General features: G+C 47.3%; 1 pseudogene; it reads right to left on the bottom strand.

Annotated features, from left to right (window-relative positions):
- The window catches only part of LOC109898952 (fascin-2-like), a 44,112-nt pseudogene that overhangs the window by 11,898 nt on the left and 13,784 nt on the right, over nt 1-18,430 (bottom strand).

Here is an 18,430-nt window from a genome sequence, read left to right as displayed (position 1 = left end):
TTTGTTCCAAGATTTATTTTAATTATTTGGCAACCCCAGTACAGTTTGGGTCGCGACCTCGACTTTGAAAAATACTACTGCTCTAGATTCTTGGAAAGATTTACTCTAGATTAGAGGTCGACCGATTAATCGGAATGGCCGATTAATTGGGGCCGATTTCAAGTTTTCATAACAATCGGAAATCGGTACATTTGGATGCCGATTTTTTTATTTTATTTTATTATTATTTATTTTTTACATCTTCATTTAATCTTTATTTAACTTGGCAAGTCAGTTAAGAACACATTCTTATTTTCAATGACGGCCTAGGAACAGTGGGTTAACTGCCTTGTTCAGAGGCTGAACGACAGATTTTTACCTTGTCAGCTCAGGGATTCAATCTTGCAACCTTACGGTTAACTAGTCCAACGCTCTAACCACCTGCCTCACAAGGAGCCCGCCTGTTACGCAAATGCAGTACGAAGCTACGGTAAGTTGCTAGCTAGCATTAAACTTGATCAATCAGAATCACTAGTTATAACTACACATGGTTGATGATATTACTAGTTTATCTAGCGTGTCCTGAAAAAGGACTGTCATTGCTTTAACGTGTACTTAACCATAAACACCAATGCCTTTCTTAAAATCAATACACAGAAGTATATAAATCCAGGCTAGCAGGCAATATTAACCAGGTGAAATTGTGTCACTTCTCTTGCGTTCATTGCAGGCAGAGTCAGGGTATATGCAACAGTTTGGGCCGCCTGGCCCGTATTATGACATAACATTGAAGGTTGTGCAATGTAACAGCCATATTTAGACTGATGGATGCCACCCATTAGATAAAATACATCTTGTTTTCGAGATGATAGTTTCCGGATTCGACCATATTAATGACCTAAGGCTTCCTATAAGAACATCCAATAGTCAAAGGTAAAAATCAAATCAAATCAAATTTTATTTGTCACATACACATGGTTAGCAGATGTTAATGCGAGAGTAGCGAAATGCTTGTGCTTCTAGTTCCGACAATACAGTAATAACCAACAAGTAATCTAACTAACAATTCCAAAACTACTGTCTTATACACAGTGTAAGGGGATAAAGAATATGTACATAAGGATATATGAATGAGTGATGGTACAGAGCAGCATAGGCAAGATACAGTAGATGGTATCGAGTACAGTATATACATATGAGATGAGTATGTAAACAAAGTGGCATAGTTAAAGTGGCTAGTGATACATGTATTACATAAGGATGCAGTCGATGATATAGAGTACAGTATATACGTATGCATATGAGATGGATAATGTAGGGTAAGTAACATTATATAAGGTAGCATTGTTTAAAGTGGCTAGTGATATATTTACATCATTTCCCATCAATTCCCTTTATTAAAGTGGCTGGAGTTGAGTCAGTGTCAGTGTGTTGGCAGCATCCACTCAATGTTAGTGGTGGCTGTTTAACAGTCTGATGGCCTATAATTTGAAATACAAATGGTATAGAGAGAAACAGTCCTATAATTCCTATAATAACTACAACCTAAAATTTCTTACCTTGGAATATTGAAGACTCATGTTAAAAGAAACCACCAGCTTTCATATGTTCTCATGTTCTGAGCAAGGAACTGAAACGTTAGTTTTCTTACATGGCACATATTGCACTTTTACTTTCTTCTCCAACACTTTGTTTTTGCATTTTTTAAACCAAATTGAACATGTTTCATTATTTATTTGAGGCTAAATTGATTTTATTTATGTATTATATTAAGTTAAAATAAGTGTTCATTCAGTATTTTTGTAATTGTCATTATTACAAATACATTTTAACAATCGGCCGATTAATCGGCATCGGCTTTTTTGTCCCCAATAATCGGAATCGGTGTTGAAAAATCATAATCGGTCGACCTCTACTCTATATTCAATCTCGATTTTAACAGATGAAATACTAATAACATGGTAGATTCTGGAATCAGTTACCGGGTCTATGATAATGCAGTTGTTTGTCGCTTGGGCAATGGGAAAGAGACATTATTCTGCAGTGGGTTTCAAAAGCTGAAAGTGGGGGTGGCAGGGTAGCCTAGTGGTTAAAGCATTGGACTAGTAACTGAAAGGTTGCAAGTTCAAATCCCTGACCTGACAAGGTGCAAATCTGCCCCTGAACAGGCAGTTAACCCGCTGTTCCTAGGCCGTCATTGAAAATAAGAATTTGTTCTTAACTGACTTGCCTAGTTAAATAAAGGTAAAAATTCAAGTTAAAGGGATACTTCAGAATTTCTACTTCCCCAGCGTCAGATGAACTCGTGGATACCATTTTTAAAGTCTCTGCGAGCAGTTTGAAGGAAGTTGCTAACTGGTGTTAGCACAATGACTGGAAGTTTATGTAACTGCTAGTTAGCATTGGCTCACGAAACTACCTCTAACTTCCTTCATACTGCATGCAGAGAAATAAAAATGCTATCTATGAGTTCATCTGACTCTGGGCAAGTATATAAAGGGCTTCATTGCCAACATCCTAAAATATTCCTTTAAGCTACTGTAAGGAAGCAGTGGAATTTTACTACTAAAAGCCCTATAACAACACAATAATAGAATGTTAGAAACAGAACAATCAATCAACGCATGCACACTCGCACGCACACACACACACACACACACACACACACACACACACACACACACACACACACACACACACACACACACACACACACACACACACACACACACACGACACCATATCAACTGTGTTCATCTGGTCTTCGAGGAAACACCCAACCTCAGGCAATATGACAAGGTAAGGAACATGAAAACTACATTACCCATAATTATGGAACAGTCCCTATCGGCTGTCAAACATCCCTATCGAGTGGCAGTGGTATGAGTCCATGCATATTCATTACGGCCACTAATGTTTTTCCTGTACATCTGAAAGCTCAGTTACCACAGTAGGTATCAAGTGGTACGAGAATTATTTGGGAGTAGTAGTAGCAGTAGTTGTAGTAGTAGCAGTTGTAAGAGTAGTTTTAGAGAGGAGAGAGAGAGAAAAACTAAAAACAGAAAGACCATGTAAGAGGTGTGTACTGTTTATTTATGTGTGTGTGATGCACATGTTCATACTGTGTTTCCTCTACTGTGTATGTGGTGTATGTCTTACCTTGCCGTATAGACACATATTTACTGTTGGCTGCCATCAGCACCACCTGAGGGTGGCTCTCCTCCAGGTCAAACAGCTCGTCCTTCCCCGGCTTGCTGCACCTGCCAGACCTCAGTGTCCCCGTGGGGCCCATGGGACTCAGGTACTTCCCCTCACAGTCCTTAAACGCCAGCTTCCCACACTTCAGCTCCAGTGTGTACCCTGTGCCCCTCCCGCTCTCCACTGACAGCTTCCCATCGTTGACTAGGTAACGGCTGTCACAGGTCTTGAGCCGGTACTTCCCATCCAGGTAGACGAGCGTCAGGAGCGCTGCCACACCCCACGGAATGTTCCGGTCCACGGCAATCTCACCATTGGGGTGACAGGTGGGTGTAGCGCTAGCGGGCTATACTGAGCAAGTTGGCCTGCGGGTGGAGTGCCAGGTGTACTGTCTACAGCTCTGCCTCTGTCATCACCTGGGTGAAGCAGAACAGGTAGTCACAGGAACCTTCAAAGAACCTCAGATAGGGTTCAGACTGCAGTGCCAGGCGGCCATCTGATTGGGCAGCGATCAGGAAGCGGCAGTCTCTGTTCTGGACCTCGGCCTCGCAGGTGACCTTGCCATCCTTGTCGGAGGCCAGGTATCAGCCCAGATGGCTGCAGAAGTAGACCACCTGGGGGTCCTGGGAGTCCTGCTCTAACATCCACACCTGCTTCCTCTTCAGACTGGGGGCCGATGCATTCACCTGATGGGGGAGAGATCACTGTCAAAAAGAGCACTGGGAATAGCTCCACTTGTCTCCCTCGGTCCTATCCTCTTCTCCTGTCTTCCTCCTTTCAAACTCTTTCCTGCTTTAGACAAACTTGGTTGGCATCTACTCTACTCTGGCATGAAAAGGACAAAGGAGTTGGCTAAAGCAGACAAGACTGGCACCAGTCTAGACAGGACACAGTAGGACTAAACTGTGTCAGATGACGTATCTCACCTTGAAGCCAAAGGCCTCTGCAGTGAGGTAGCAACTCTCATGATTGATCAGACCAAACTGCAGCTTCAGTGGACAGTTTGTCCTGTTAGTGGGCATCCTGACCTGGAGAGGGGGAGACGGGAGGAAGGGAAGAGGGCTGAGGTTATAGGGGAATGACAAGTATGGCGAGAGGTGAGGTACGAGGGGTCGGCAGAATGAGGCAATGAAATATGAGAAGAAATCAATGAAGAAGGTAGCTATGTAATGCAGGGACTACAAATTCCTGCTTCTCTGCCGTTTAATTTTTTTTTTTTTACACAGATTAATAATCTATTTACTGTGGTTATGTGGTTCCTTTTCTGTAGTTTCTGTGATTCCTAAGCTCCTAATTCCCAGATTAAAAAGAATCCTTATTCTGTCTCTGTCTCCTCTCCTCTTGTCTCTCTCTGGGTGGTTGAGAGCCTCTTGTCGTTCTCTCTCTACTCCTTCTTTCTCGTTCTGTCGTTCAGGGCTCCTGGGGTTTTCCCTTAGGCTTTCCCTAATCAGGATTATAGTAGTTAGTAGGACTCAACACTGCAATCCAACTAGTGACGTCACCCTCTGTCTCTCAACTTCCCTCTTTCAGACTACATCTCCCCCTCTCGTTTCACAACTTCCCTCTCAGCCTACCTCTCCCCTTCTCCCTTAATGTATCCTTCCCCTCTTCTTTCTCTCTCTCCCTCAATGTCTGCCTCCCACTCAATCATTCCCTTAGTCTCTGTCTCACTCAACGACCCTCTCCCTCAATGTCTGCCTCCCACTCAATCATTCCCTTAGTCTCTGTCTCACTCAACGACCCTCTCCCTCAATGTCTGCCTCCCACTCAATCATTCCCTTAGTCTCTGTCTCACTCAATTACCCTCTCCCTCAATGTCTGCCTCCCACTCAATCATTCCCTTAGTCTCTGTCTCACTCAACGACCCTCTCCCTCAATGTCTGCCTCCCACTCAATCATTCCCTTAGTCTCTGTCTCACTCAATGACTCTCTTCCTCTATGCTTCACTCACTCTGTCTGCCTGTCTGCCTGTCTGCCTGTCACCAGTCTCTCTCTTTCTCTCAGCCAGTCTCTCTGTTTCTCTAAATCCCTGTTCTTTCCTTCTCTCCCAGTTCCTGTCTATGAGATTACTGAGCCACTGGTCTCATGACCAGTCTCCAACCCTGGCCTTAGTGATCAGTCACCCAACCAGTCAGCCAGTTAGCCAGTCAGCCCGTCAGCCAGACAGTCAGTCACCCAACCAGTCAGCCAGATACACCCAGCTTTACGGTCCTTACCTTCTCATTCACCTCTTCATCTCTCTCCCTCTCTTCTTACCGCTCTGTCACTTTCTGCCTCCCACGGTCTGTCACTTTCTGCCTCCCACGGTCTGTCACTTTCTGCCTCCCACGGTCTGTCACTTTCTGCCTCCCACGGTCTGTCACTTTCTGCCTCCCACAGTCTCACTCTCTTCCGTTCTTTTTCTCCTTTTCTTCCTCTCCTTTCTCACCTCCCTTTATTCACATTCCAGATTCCTTCTTGGCCAGGAGCACGTTTGATCAGCACGTCCCTTAAACAGGCACATCTTTGGTTTAAAAAGGATCAACCCTGAGATCACAGTGAGGTCCTTCTTCTCCAATTCCTAAATACCCAAACATTACAGCAAAGCCATGGAACAAACATGAACCTTTCATCTTTATGCTACAGCCAAGCCATGGAACAAGGAGGGAGGGAGGGAGGTGAAAAAGTTGACAGAGAGAAAGAAAGATGAGGAAAGAGAGGGCAACAGGGTGTCTTGGTGCTACTATTTTTTTTAAACATTTTTTTAAATTCACCTTTATTTAACCAGGTAGGCTAGTTGAGAACAAGTTCTCATTTACAACTGCGACCTGGCCAAGATAAAGAAAAGCAGTGCGACAAAAACAACAACAGAGTTACACATGGGATAAACAAACTTACAGTCAATAACACAATAGAAAAATCTGTGTACAGTGTGTGCAAATGAAGTAAGGAGGTAAGGCAATAAATAGGCCAATAGTGGCGAAGTAATTACAATTTAGCAGTTTACACTGGAGTGATATATGTGCATATGAGGATGTGCAAGTAGAAATACTGGTGTGCAAAAGAGCAGGAAAACAAAGACAAATATGAGGATGAGGAAGGTATTTGGTTGGATGGGCTATTTACAGATGGGCTGTGTACAGCTGCAGCGATCGGTAAGCTTCTTTGACAGCTGACGCTATTAGTGAGAGTACTAATCATCACTTCATCTTTTCTCCCCTGTTTTAGAGTAGGGCCCTTGTGTGTATAAAGTGGATTTGGAAAGTAAAGAGGCGTGTCTATTCCTTAACCCTTCTTCTCCCAGTGATCCCAACCTGGCTAATCTACTACCAGGTACCCCTCCCCCTGACCAGTCGCACACACACACGCACGTACGTAGCCTAGCGGTGAAAGCGCTAGGCAGTAACAAAAAGGTTGCTGGTTCAAATCCCTGAGCACACTTGTGTGTGAAATAGGACAAATACATCCCCCCATATACCACTATGAGGGAGCTAGAAGCAAAAAGCATATGAACCATGTCATGGGCAGATAAGGTGCATGATCTACCTACCAGTGCACTATTTTGGGGAGATAAATTTTTGAATGATTTTTCAGGGAGGGCTGCAGCACCCTAAGCACCCCTACTTCCAGCGGCTACGCTCCGACTATCATATTTGTTGATGAGAAAACGTTCTGAGGATGCTTCAGCTTTATAGCCCCTGTGACATGTCTGCGTTACCCCTTTCTGTCTGTGGACTAGTGATCAGTCACTGAGACAGCAGATAAAACGCTGGTTAGCGCCAAACAAGGCCAGCAGAGGGAGCTCTTGCTACACACACTTGACGGCTTGACACAAATTGCCTCAATCCATTACAAGTATGGACAAACAGATTAAGTTTCTGGAAGTTTTCACAATATCTTTTTTAGTAACATCTGTCTATTTAGATCAAACTGTTGTTATCAATATATTGTGACAGCATCTGTTTCCTCTACTAGTGCATTATTCACTTATGGCATTATTCACAAATTGCCCCACTTATGGCATTATTCACAAATGGCCCAACTTATGGCATTATTCACAAATGGCCCTACTTACGGCATTATTCACAAATGGCCCTACTTATGGCATTATTCACAAATGGCCCTACTTACGGCATTATTCACAAATGGCCCTACTTATGGCATTATTCACAAATGGCCCTACTTACGGCATTATTCACAAATGGCCCAACTTATGGCATTATTCACAAATGACCCTACTTATGGCATTATTCACAAATTGCCCCACTTATGGCATTATTCACAAATGGCCCCACTTATGGCATTATTCACAAATGGCCCAACTTATGGCATTATTCACAAATGGCCCTACTTACGGCATTATTCACAAATGGCCTACTTATGGCATTATTCACAAATGGCCCTACTTACGGCATTATTCACAAATGGCCCTACTTATGGCATTATTCACAAATGGCCCTACTTACGGCATTATTCACAAATGGCCCAACTTATGGCATTATTCACAAATGGCCCAACTTATGGCATTATTCACAAATGGCCCTACTTATGGCATTATTCACAAATGGCCCTACTTATGGCATTATTCACAAATGGCCCAATTTATGGCATTATTCACAAATGGCCCTACTTATGGCATTATTCACAAATGGCCCTACTTATGGCAGATAATATAGAATAGGAAAACGTTAATAAAAGATGACATCCATCTGATAGCCCAGAGAGAAATACACCAGACTAGATTCTAACTAGCAGTCATCTGCTGTTGCAGACTGGAATGTCCAACTTCATTGTTCTATTTCTAGAGCCGCTGGGTTCTCCTTCCTGGACAAGTCAATTGGTCCTCTTGGTAAGGAGATCTGGAGTGCTTGTGTGTGTGTCTACGCAGGGTGAACTCAATACTCCTTATCTAGGAAATAACAGAGATTATTTGGAAATCAGAACCTTACATTAGCATACCTGAGCCCTCATCAAGGAGAAGAAGCAAGCACACACACACACACACACACACACACACACACACACACACACACACACACACACACACATACTCAAGCACACACACACTTGAATAACAATGAATATTATTTAATAAAAAGAATGCTTCTATTGACTATATTATTATAATTCTCCCCATTATATTTCCACGCGTCATCAGCTCTTCTCTGTGGCCGGGGGGGTGTCATCGTCTTCTGATGTTCCGTAGCTCTCGCTGCCGTTGGCACGGCAACGGCTGTCGATGGCCAACCAGATGTTATTGTGGGATGGCGGCTGTGCCAGGTTCACTGTGGCAACTGGAATGGTGCTTTAGAAGCCATTAGAAGCCATAACTATGCTCCTCTGATGACACTCAAATAGCTATCATTACACCTCCTCCAAGGAGAGAGGAGGGAGGGCTGGAGGGAGAGAAGGAGGGAGGAAGAGGAGGAGAGAAAGGGGAGAGAAGGTAGAGGGAGGGTGAGAGAGGATATGAAAAATTACAGGGGAAAAGGAGAGAAAATGAGAGAACATGAGAAAGGAAAAAACAGCTCAGATAGAGACGGAGAGAGATGGGGAGAGAGACGGGGATGGGGAGAGAGACGGGGACGGGGAGAGAGATGGGGACGGGGAGAGAAATGGGGACGGGGAGAGAGACGGGGACGGGGAGAGAGACGGGGACGGGGAGAAAGACAGGGACGGGGAGAGAGACGGGGACGAGGAGAGAGACGGGAAGGGAGACAAGACAGAGATGGGGATGGGGAGAGAGACGGGGAGGGAGACAGGGAGAGAGATGGGGACGGGGAGAGAGACGGGAAGGGAGACAAGAGAGAGATGGGGATGGGGAGAGAGACGGGGAGAGAGATGGAGAGAGAGACGGGGAGAGAGATGGGGATGGGGAGAGAGACGGTGAGAGAGACAGGGAGAGAGACGGGGACGGGGAGAGAGATGGGGACGGGGAGAGAGACGGGGACGGGGAGAGAGAAGGGGACAGGGAGAGAGACGGGGACGGGGAGAGAGACGGGGACGGGGAGAGAGACGAGGAGAGAGACGGGAAGGGAGACGAGAGAGAGATGGGGATGGGGAGAGAGACAGGGAGAGAGACGGGGACGGGGAGAGAGACGGGGAGCGAGACGGGGATGGGGAGAGAGACGGGGACGGGGAGAGAGACGGGGACGGGGAGAGAGATGGGGACGGGGAGAGAGACGGGGACGGGGAGAGAGATGAGGAGAGAGACGGTAAGGGAGACGAGAGAGAGATGGGGATGGGGAGAGAGACGACGAGAGAGACGGGGAGAGAGACGGGGAGGGAGACGGGGAGGGAGATGGGGAGAGAGACGGGGGGAGAGAGACGGGGAGGGAGATGGGGAGGGAGAAGGGGAGAGAGAGGGGACGGGGAGAGAGACGGGGACGGGGAGAGAGACGGGGACGGGGAGAGAGATGGGGACGGGGAGAGAGACGGGGAGAGACAAGGGAAGGGAGACAAGAGAAAGATGAGGATGGGGAGAGAGACGGAGAGAGAGACGGGGACGGGGAGAGAGATGGGAAGGGAGACGAGAGAGAGACAGGGACGGGGAGAGAGACGGGAAGGGAGACACGAGAAAGATGGGGATGGGGAGAGAGACGGGGAGAGAGACTGGGACGGGGAGAGAGACGGGGACAGGGAGAGAGACGAGGAGAGAGACGGGAAGGGAGACGAGAGAGAGATGGGGATGGGGAGAGAGACGGGGAGAGAGACTGGGAGAGAGACGGAGAGAGAGACGGGGACGGGGAGAGAGACGAGGAGAGAGACCGGGAGAGAGACGGGGACGGGGAGAGAGACGGGGACGGGTAGAGAGACGAGGACAGAGACGAGGAGAGAGACGGGACGGGGAGAGAGACAGGGAGAGAGACGGGGAAAGAGACTGGGAGGGAGACAGGGAGAGAGCTGGGGAGAGAGACTGGGACGGGGAGAGAGACAGAGAGAGAGATGGGGAGAGAGACGGGGACAGGGACAGAGACGGGGAGAGAGACTGGGACGTGGAGAGAGACAGAGATAAAGATGGGGACGAGGAGAGAGACGGGGATGGGGAGAGAGACGGGGAGAGAGACTGGGATGTGGAGAGAGACAGGGAGAGAGACAGGGAGAGAGATGGGGAAAGAGACTGGGACGTGGAGAGAGACAGGGAGAGAGATGGGGAGAGAGACGGAGACGGGGAGTGAGACGGGGATGGGGAGAGAGACGGAGACGGGGAGTGAGACAGGGATGGGGAGAGAGACGGTGAGAGAGACAGGCAGAGAGACGGTGAGAGAGACAGGGAGAGAGACGGAGACAGGGAGTGAGACGGGGAGAGAGATAGGAATGGGGAGAGAGATGGGGAGAGAGACTGGGGACGTGGAGAGAGGCAGGGAGAGAGATGGGGACGTGGAGAGAGGCAGGGAGAGAGATGGGGACGTGGAGAGAGACAGGGAGAGAGACTGGGATGGGGAGAGAGACGGGAAGAGAGACTGGGATGTGGAGAGAAACAGGGAGAGAGACGGGGACAGGGAGAGAGACGGGGACAGGGAGAGAGACGGGGAGAGAGATGGGGACGGGGAGAGAGACGGGGACGGGGAGAGAGACGGGGAGAGAGACGGGAAGGGAGACGAGAGAGAGATGGGGACGGGGAGAGAGACTGGGACGGGGAGAGAGACGGACGGGGAGAGAGACGGGGACGGGGAAAGAGATGGGGAGAGAGACGGGAAGGGAGACGAGAGAGAGATGGGGATGGGGAGAGAGACGGGAAGAGAGACGGGGAGAGAGACATGGAGGGAGATGGGGAGAGAGACGGGGAGGGAGACTGGGAGAGAGACGGGGACGGGGAGAGAGACGGGGATGGGGAGAGAGATGGGGACGGGGAGAAAGACGGGAAGAGAGACTGGGATATGGAGAGAAACAGGGAGAGAGACGGGGACAGGGAGAGAGACGGGGACGTGGAGAGAGACGGGGACAGGGAGAGAGATGGGGAGAGAGACGGGGAGAGAGACTGGGACATGGAGAGAGATGGGGACTGGGGAGAGACTGGGAGAGAGACAGGGATGGGGAGAGAGACTGGGACGTGGAGAGAGACGGTGAGAGAGAAAGGGAGAGAGACAGGGATGGGGAGAGAGATGGGACGGGGAAAGAGACGGGATAGAGACTGGGACGTGGAGAGAGACAGGGAGAGAGATGATGACGGGGAGAGAGACTGGGACGTGGAGAGAGACAGGGAGAGAGATGGGGACGGGGAGAGACACGGGGAGAGAGACTGGGACGTGGAGAGAGACAGGGAGAGAGATGGGGACGGGGAGAGTTTAAAAATACAATTTTAGAGTTAATAGCCCCCAGTCTTTTCTAACCTATAAAGTGCTCATCTACCATTTCCATGTTCTGCAGGGTGATCCTGTCCCCTACCCCTACACCCCTCTCTCACCCCTATCATTATCATACTATGTCAATCCCTTTCCCCTTTCTCAGCCTCACCCTCCCTTAACTCTATCTCTCAGCCTCGCCCTCTCCTCCCTGATTTCTCTCCAACAGGCTCACCCTCTCTACCTTACCCCATCCCTCTATCAGTCCCACTAATTCTCCCAGTCATTTTCTGCCTCTCTCACAACCCCTCTGTTGTTCTGTCTTTTACTCTCCTTCTCTCTGCCTATTACCATCTCTCCATCGTTACGTCAATCTTCTACTTTCTTTTCACACTCTGATTTCTCCCTCCTTCCTCCCTTCTAGACTCCATCCCCTTCTTTCTCTTCCCCATTCATTCTCTTTCTCTGTTTTCAATGGAGAGCAGCCCATCTCTTTCTCTGTTTTCCAACGGAGAGCAGCCCATCTCTTTCTCTGTTTTCAAATGGAGAGCAGCCCATCTCTTTCTCTGTTTTCCAATGGAGAGCAGCCCACCTCTTTCTCTGTTTTCCAATGGAGAGCAGCTCATCTCTTTCTCTGTTTTCCAACGGAGAGCAGCCCATCTCTTTCTCTGTTTTCCAACGGAGAGCAGCCCATCTCTTTCTCTGTTTTCCAATGGAGAGCAGCCCATCTCTTTCTCTGTTTTCCAACGGAGAGCAGCCTATCTCTTTCTCTGTTTTCCAACGGAGAGCAGCCCATCTCTTTCTCTGTTCTGTTTTCCAATGGAGAGCAGCCCATCTCTTTCTCTGTTTTCCAATGGAGAGCAGCCCCTCTCTTTCTCTGTTTTCCAACGGAGAGCAGCCCATCTCTTTCTCTGTTTTCCAATGGAGAGCAGCCCATCTCTTTCTCTGTTTTCCAACGGAGAGCAGCCCATCTCTTTCTCTGTTTTCCAACGGAGAGCAGCCCATCTCTTTCTCTGTTTTCCAATGGAGAGCAGCCCATCTCTTTCTCTGTTCTGTTTTCCAATGGAGAGCAGCCCATCTCTTTCTCTGTTTTCCAACGGAGAGCAGCCCATCTCTTTCTCTGTTTTCCAATGGAGAGCAGCCCATCTCTTTCTCTGTTTTCCAATGGAGAGCAGCCCATCTCTTTCTCTGTTTTCCAATGGAGAGCAGCCCATCTCTTTCTCTGTTTTCCAATGGAGAGCAGCCCATCTCTTTCTCTGTTTTCCAACGGAGAGCAGCCCATCTCTTTCTCTGTTTTCCAATGGAGAGCAGCCCATCTCTTTCTCTGTTTTCCAACGGAGAGCAGCCCATCTCTTTCTCTGTTTTCCAATGGAGAGCAGCCCATCTCTTTCTCTGTTTTCCAATGGAGAGCAGCCCATCTCTTTCTCTGTTTTCCAACGGAGAGCAGCTCATCTCTTTCTCTGTTTTCCAACGGAGAGCAGCCCATCTCTTTCTCTGTTTTCCAACGGAGAGCAGCCCATCTCTTTCTCTGTTTTCCAATGGAGAGCAGCCCATCTCTTTCTCTGTTTTCCAACGGAGAGCAGCCCATCTCTTTCTCTGTTTTCCAACGGAGAGCAGCCCATCTCTTTCTCTGTTTTCCAACGGAGAGCAGCCCATCTCTTTCTCTGTTTTCCAATGGAGAGCAGCCCATCTCTTTCTCTGTTCTGTTTTCCAATGGAGAGCAGCCCATCTCTTTCTCTGTTTTCCAATGGAGAGCAGCCCATCTCTTTCTCTGTTTTCCAACGGAGAGCAGCCCATCTCTTTCTCTGTTTTCCAATGGAGAGCAGCCCATCTCTTTCTCTGTTTTCCAATGGAGAGCAGCCCATCTCTTTCTCTGTTTTCCAATGGAGAGCAGCCCATCTCTTTCTCTGTTTTCCAATGGAGAGCAGCCCATCTCTTTCTCTGTTTTCCAACGGAGAGCAGCCCATCTCTTTCTCTGTTTTCCAATGGAGAGCAGCCCATCTCTTTCTCTGTTCTGTTTTCCAATGGAGAGCAGCCCATCTCTTTCTCTGTTTTCCAATGGAGAGCAGCCCATCTCTTTCTCTGTTTTCCAACGGAGAGCAGCCCATCTCTTTCTCTGTTTTCCAATGGAGAGCAGCCCATCTCTTTCTCTGTTTTCCAATGGAGAGCAGCCCATCTCTTTCTCTGTTTTCCAATGGAGAGCAGCCCATCTCTTTCTCTGTTTTCCAATGGAGAGCAGCCCATCTCTTTCTCTGTTTTCCAATGGAGAGCAGCCCATCTCTTTCTCTGTTTTCCAACGGAGAGCAGCTCATCTCTTTCTCTGTTTTCCAACAGAGAGCAGCCCATCTCTTTCTCTGTTTTCCAACGGAGAGTAGCCCATCTCTTTCTCTGTTTTCCAATGGAGAGCAGCCCATCTCTTTCTCTGTTCTGTTTTCCAATGGAGAGCAGCCCATCTCTTTCTCTGTTTTCCAATGGAGAGCAGCCCATCTCTTTCTCTGTTTTCCAATGGAGAGCAGCCCATCTCTTTCTCTGTTTTCCAATGGAGAGCAGCCCATCTCTTTCTCTGTTCTGTTTTCCAATGGAGAGCAGCCCATCTCTTTCTCTGTTTTCCAATGGAGAGCAGCCCATCTCTTTCTCTGTTTTCCAACGGAGAGCAGCCCATCTCTTTCTCTGTTTTCCAATGGAGAGCAGCCCATCTCTTTCTCTGTTCTGTTTTCCAATGGAGAGCAGCCCATCTCTTTCTCTGTTTTCCAATGGAGAGCAGCCCATCTGTGTATATCAATGATGTTGCTCTTGCTGCGGGCGATTCCCTGATCCACCTCTACGCAGACGACACCATTCTATATACTTTCGGCCCGTCTTTGGACACTGCTATCTAACCTCCAAACAAGCTTCAATGCCATACAACACTCCTTCCGTGGCCTCCAACTGCTCTTAAACGCTAGTAAAACCAAATGCATGCTTTTCAACCGGTCGCTGCCTGCACCTGCATGCCCGACTAGCATCACCACCCTGGATGGTTCCGACCTAGAATATGTGGACGTCTATAAGTACCTAGGTGTCTGGCTAGACTGCAAACTCTCCTTCCAGACTCATATCAAACATCTCCAATCGAAAATCAAATCAAGAGTCGGCTTTCTATTCCCCAACAAAGCCTCCTTCACTCACGCCGCCAAGCTTACCCTAGTAAAACTGACTATCCTACCGATCCTCGACTTCGGCGATGTCATCTACAAAATGGCTTCCAACACTCTACTCAGCAAACTGGATGCAGTCTATCACAGTGCCATCCGTTTTGTCACTAAAGCACCTTATACCACCCACCACTGCGACTTGTATGCTCTAGTCGGCTGGCCCTCGCTACATATTCGTCGCCAGACCCACTGGCTCCAGGTCATCTACAAGTCTATGCTAGGTAAAGCTCCGCCTTATCTCAGCTCACTGGTCACGATGGCAACACCCATCCGTAGCACGCGCTCCAGCAGGTGTATCTCACTGATCATCCCTAAAGCCAACACCTCATTTGGCCGCCTTTCGTTCCAGTACTCTGCTGCCTGTGACTGGAACGAATTGCAAAAATCGCTGAAGTTGGAGACTTTTATCTCCCTCACCAACTTCAAACATCAGCTATCTGAGCAGCTAACCGATCGCTGCAGCTGTACATAGTCTATTGGTAAATAGCCCACCCTTTTCACCTACCTCATCCCCATACTGTTTTTATTTATTTACTTTTCTGCTCTTCTGCACACCAATATCTCTACCTGTACATGACCATCTGATCATTTATCACTCCAGTGTTAATCTGCAAAATTGTAATTATTTGCCTACCTCCTCATGCCTTTTGCACACATTGTATATAGACCCCCCCCTTTGTTTTCTACTGTGTTATTGACTTGTTAATTGTTTACTCCATGTGTAACTCTTTGTTGTATGCTCACACTGCTATGCTTTATCTTGGCCAGGTCGCAGTTGCAAATGAGAACTTGTTCTCAACTAGCCTACCTGGTTAAATAAAGGTGAAATAAATAAATAAAAAATCTCTTTCTCTGTTTTCCAATGGAGAGCAGCCCATCTCTTTCTCTGTTTTCCAATGGAGAGCAGCCCATCTCTTTCTCTGTTTTCCAACGGAGAGCAGCCCATCTCTTTCTCTGTTTTCCAATGGAGAGCAGCCCATCTCTTTCTCTGTTTTCCAATGGAGAGCAGCCCATCTCTTTCTCTGTTTTCCAACGGAGAGCAGCTCATCTCTTTCTCTGTTTTCCAACGGAGAGCAGCCCATCTCTTTCTCTGTTTTCCAACGGAGAGCAGCCCATCTCTTTCTCTGTTTTCCAATGGAGAGCAGCCCATCTCTTTCTCTGTTTTCCAATGGAGAGCAGCCCATCTCTTTCTCTGTTTTCCAACGGAGAGCAGCCCATCTCTTTCTCTGATTTCCAACGGAGAGCAGCCCATCTCTTTCTCTGTTTTCCAATGGAGAGCATCCCATCTCTTTCTCTGTTTTCCAATGGAGAGCAGCCCATCTCTTTCTCTGTTTTCCAATGGAGAGCAGCCCATCTCTTTCTCTGTTTTCCAATGGAGAGCAGCCCATCTCTTTCTCTGTTTTCCAATGGAGAGCAGCCCATCTCTTTCTCTGTTTTCCAACGGAGAGCAGCTCATCTCTTTCTCTGTTTTCCAACGGAGAGCAGCCCATCTCTTTCTCTGTTTTCCAACGGTGAGCAGCCCATCTCTTTCTCTGTTTTCCAATGGAGAGCAGCCCATCTCTTTCTCTGTTTTCCAATGGAGAGCAGCCCATCTCTTTCTCTGTTTTCCAACGGAGAGCAGCCCATCTCTTTCTCTGTTTTCCAACGGAGAGCAGCCCATCTCTTTCTCTGTTTTCAAATGGAGAGCAGCCCATCTCTTTCTCTGTTTTCCAATGGAGAGCAGCCCATCTCTTTCTCTGTTTTCCAATGGAGAGCAGCCCATCTCTTTCTCTGTTTTCCAATGGAGAGCAGCCCATCTCTTTCTCTGTTTTCCAATGGAGAGCAGCCCATCTCTTTCTGTCTTTTGCCCTGATCCCTCTGCCTCCTCTTTCTCTCCATCCCTCTCTCCTGTCCATGGGGATACACTTTTAGGACGGACACGATAGAAGAAAGCAGATATGTGTTCTCCTCTGTCAGTCTTACCATATCAATAGTCTCTCTCTCTCTCTCTCTCTCTCTCTCTCTCTCTCTCTCTCTCTCTCTCTCTCTCTCTCTCTCTCTCTCTCTCTCTCAACCACGTCCAACAGCTGTAGTTCCACATGTATCCACTAAGAGGCAGTATTAAGCTATTCTACCAAAAAGCCAGACTGAGGAACCAGAATATGTTTTTAGAGAAAATAAAAAGATTGATGCTTGGTTTGTCAGACTTGGTGCCTGTGTGACTGAGCGGCTCAGGAAGGGAAGGCAGGAATCTCTCAACTATTTTTAATTGCTGTTTTATTGCCCTCTGCTTCCTTAATGGGGGCCTGTCAGAAACATAAGTGAACTCAAAGATGTCAACAGTTGGTCGTTATCTGCCTTAAATCATCACTGCAATTAAATGGCAACGCATAGAGAGAGAGATAGAGAAAGCTGAATGACATCCTATCAATATGTGTCCCTTCCCTTCACAGTGAAAAGATTACTGTGAGGGATAAAGTGAAATAGCCTAAAAAGCTAAATCTGGCTTTGTTCTCATAGGAGACTAAAACACACTCAATTAGGCAACCTGTTCAAATACTAGCAAACTTCCTTATCTTGTACCATCACCTATCAGGTTTCTCTCTTGGTTTACTTGCCTTTTCCTACTTGTTTAGGCTACTTGTTCATCACCTGCTTTCCTTCCTAGTAAGGAGAAAAACATCTGGGTTTGACTTGACCAAGGTAAGGCCAGATTGAATTTGTCTTAATTTTTTTACATTTTGTTGTGTCTAAGTTTGTTTAACTAACCACATTAATTCAAATGATTTCATTAAGCCTACTAATAATTCAGTTAGGCTGTAAGACCATTTGCTTACTATGCCATATTCCTGTGGTAGTAACGGGTTAACAAATGGTACAAACTGGGAACCAATCCGTACTGAGATTAACACCTGATTCTTCCCTGATTGGCCAGACCAGCTTCAATGCATGGTCGGTGTTATTTGGGACTCACGCCCCACGTGGGACAAAGACCACTACTTGCCTTCTCATTGGTTAAATTCGAAGATCCGTTCCCTTACGACAATTTGATTTGTTTAACCGTCCACGATCCGCTCCTCCTTTCCTTGTTTTCAGCTCGAACTGAAATATCCCTCTCCGAGCTCCAAGGGCCCGAGCCCCTGTTTGTCCCTTCACACCTATCAAGAGGCGTGTGAAAAGAACACAGATCTGACATTTTGCGCCGGTCCTCGTAACAACCGCAATATGATTTCTTTTAAAAACATGATTATTAGATATGATATTACCTCCGTATGGTATGTGCGATGCAAACGGCCGCCGCCTTCACAATCTGTCATCTAGAGGCTGTTATTTGGTTTTATTGCCTGTTGCCTGAGAGATATTACCTCCTCTCTCTCTCTCGTTCCTTTTTTTCTCTTTATAAAGCCAGCGGTAGTAGCTCCCTCACTCCCGCAACTAGGGCTACACAATAGCCATTTTACAGTGGAATCAAATGTTTGTCACAACAGCCAACGCGGACAGACAATCCATCAAGCCATTTTACCCTGTCTACTGGGTCTGTCTGCTAGTGATCAGTCTGCTCTTACCTGAGATTGCGCGCACCCTAAAACGCACTGTAGGCCAAAATAGGCTGTCATTTGCCCATTCAAGAAAGGACATTGGATTCAAAAGGTAGCCTATTTAAAAGCAGTTTAAGTTGTGTTATCTGACAATAAATTGCCTACATTTCCCATTCATCAATAGGAATACACACACACACACACACTGTTCATGTGTGGCAGACACAGCGCCTCGTTGAGATACAGGAAACGTTGTGAGGCACTGGCAGATCTGACA

Source organism: Oncorhynchus kisutch, linkage group LG11 (assembly GCF_002021735.2).
Source record: "Oncorhynchus kisutch isolate 150728-3 linkage group LG11, Okis_V2, whole genome shotgun sequence".
NCBI lineage: Eukaryota > Metazoa > Chordata > Actinopteri > Salmoniformes > Salmonidae > Oncorhynchus > Oncorhynchus kisutch.
This window is presented reverse-complemented; position numbering and strand designations above follow the sequence as displayed.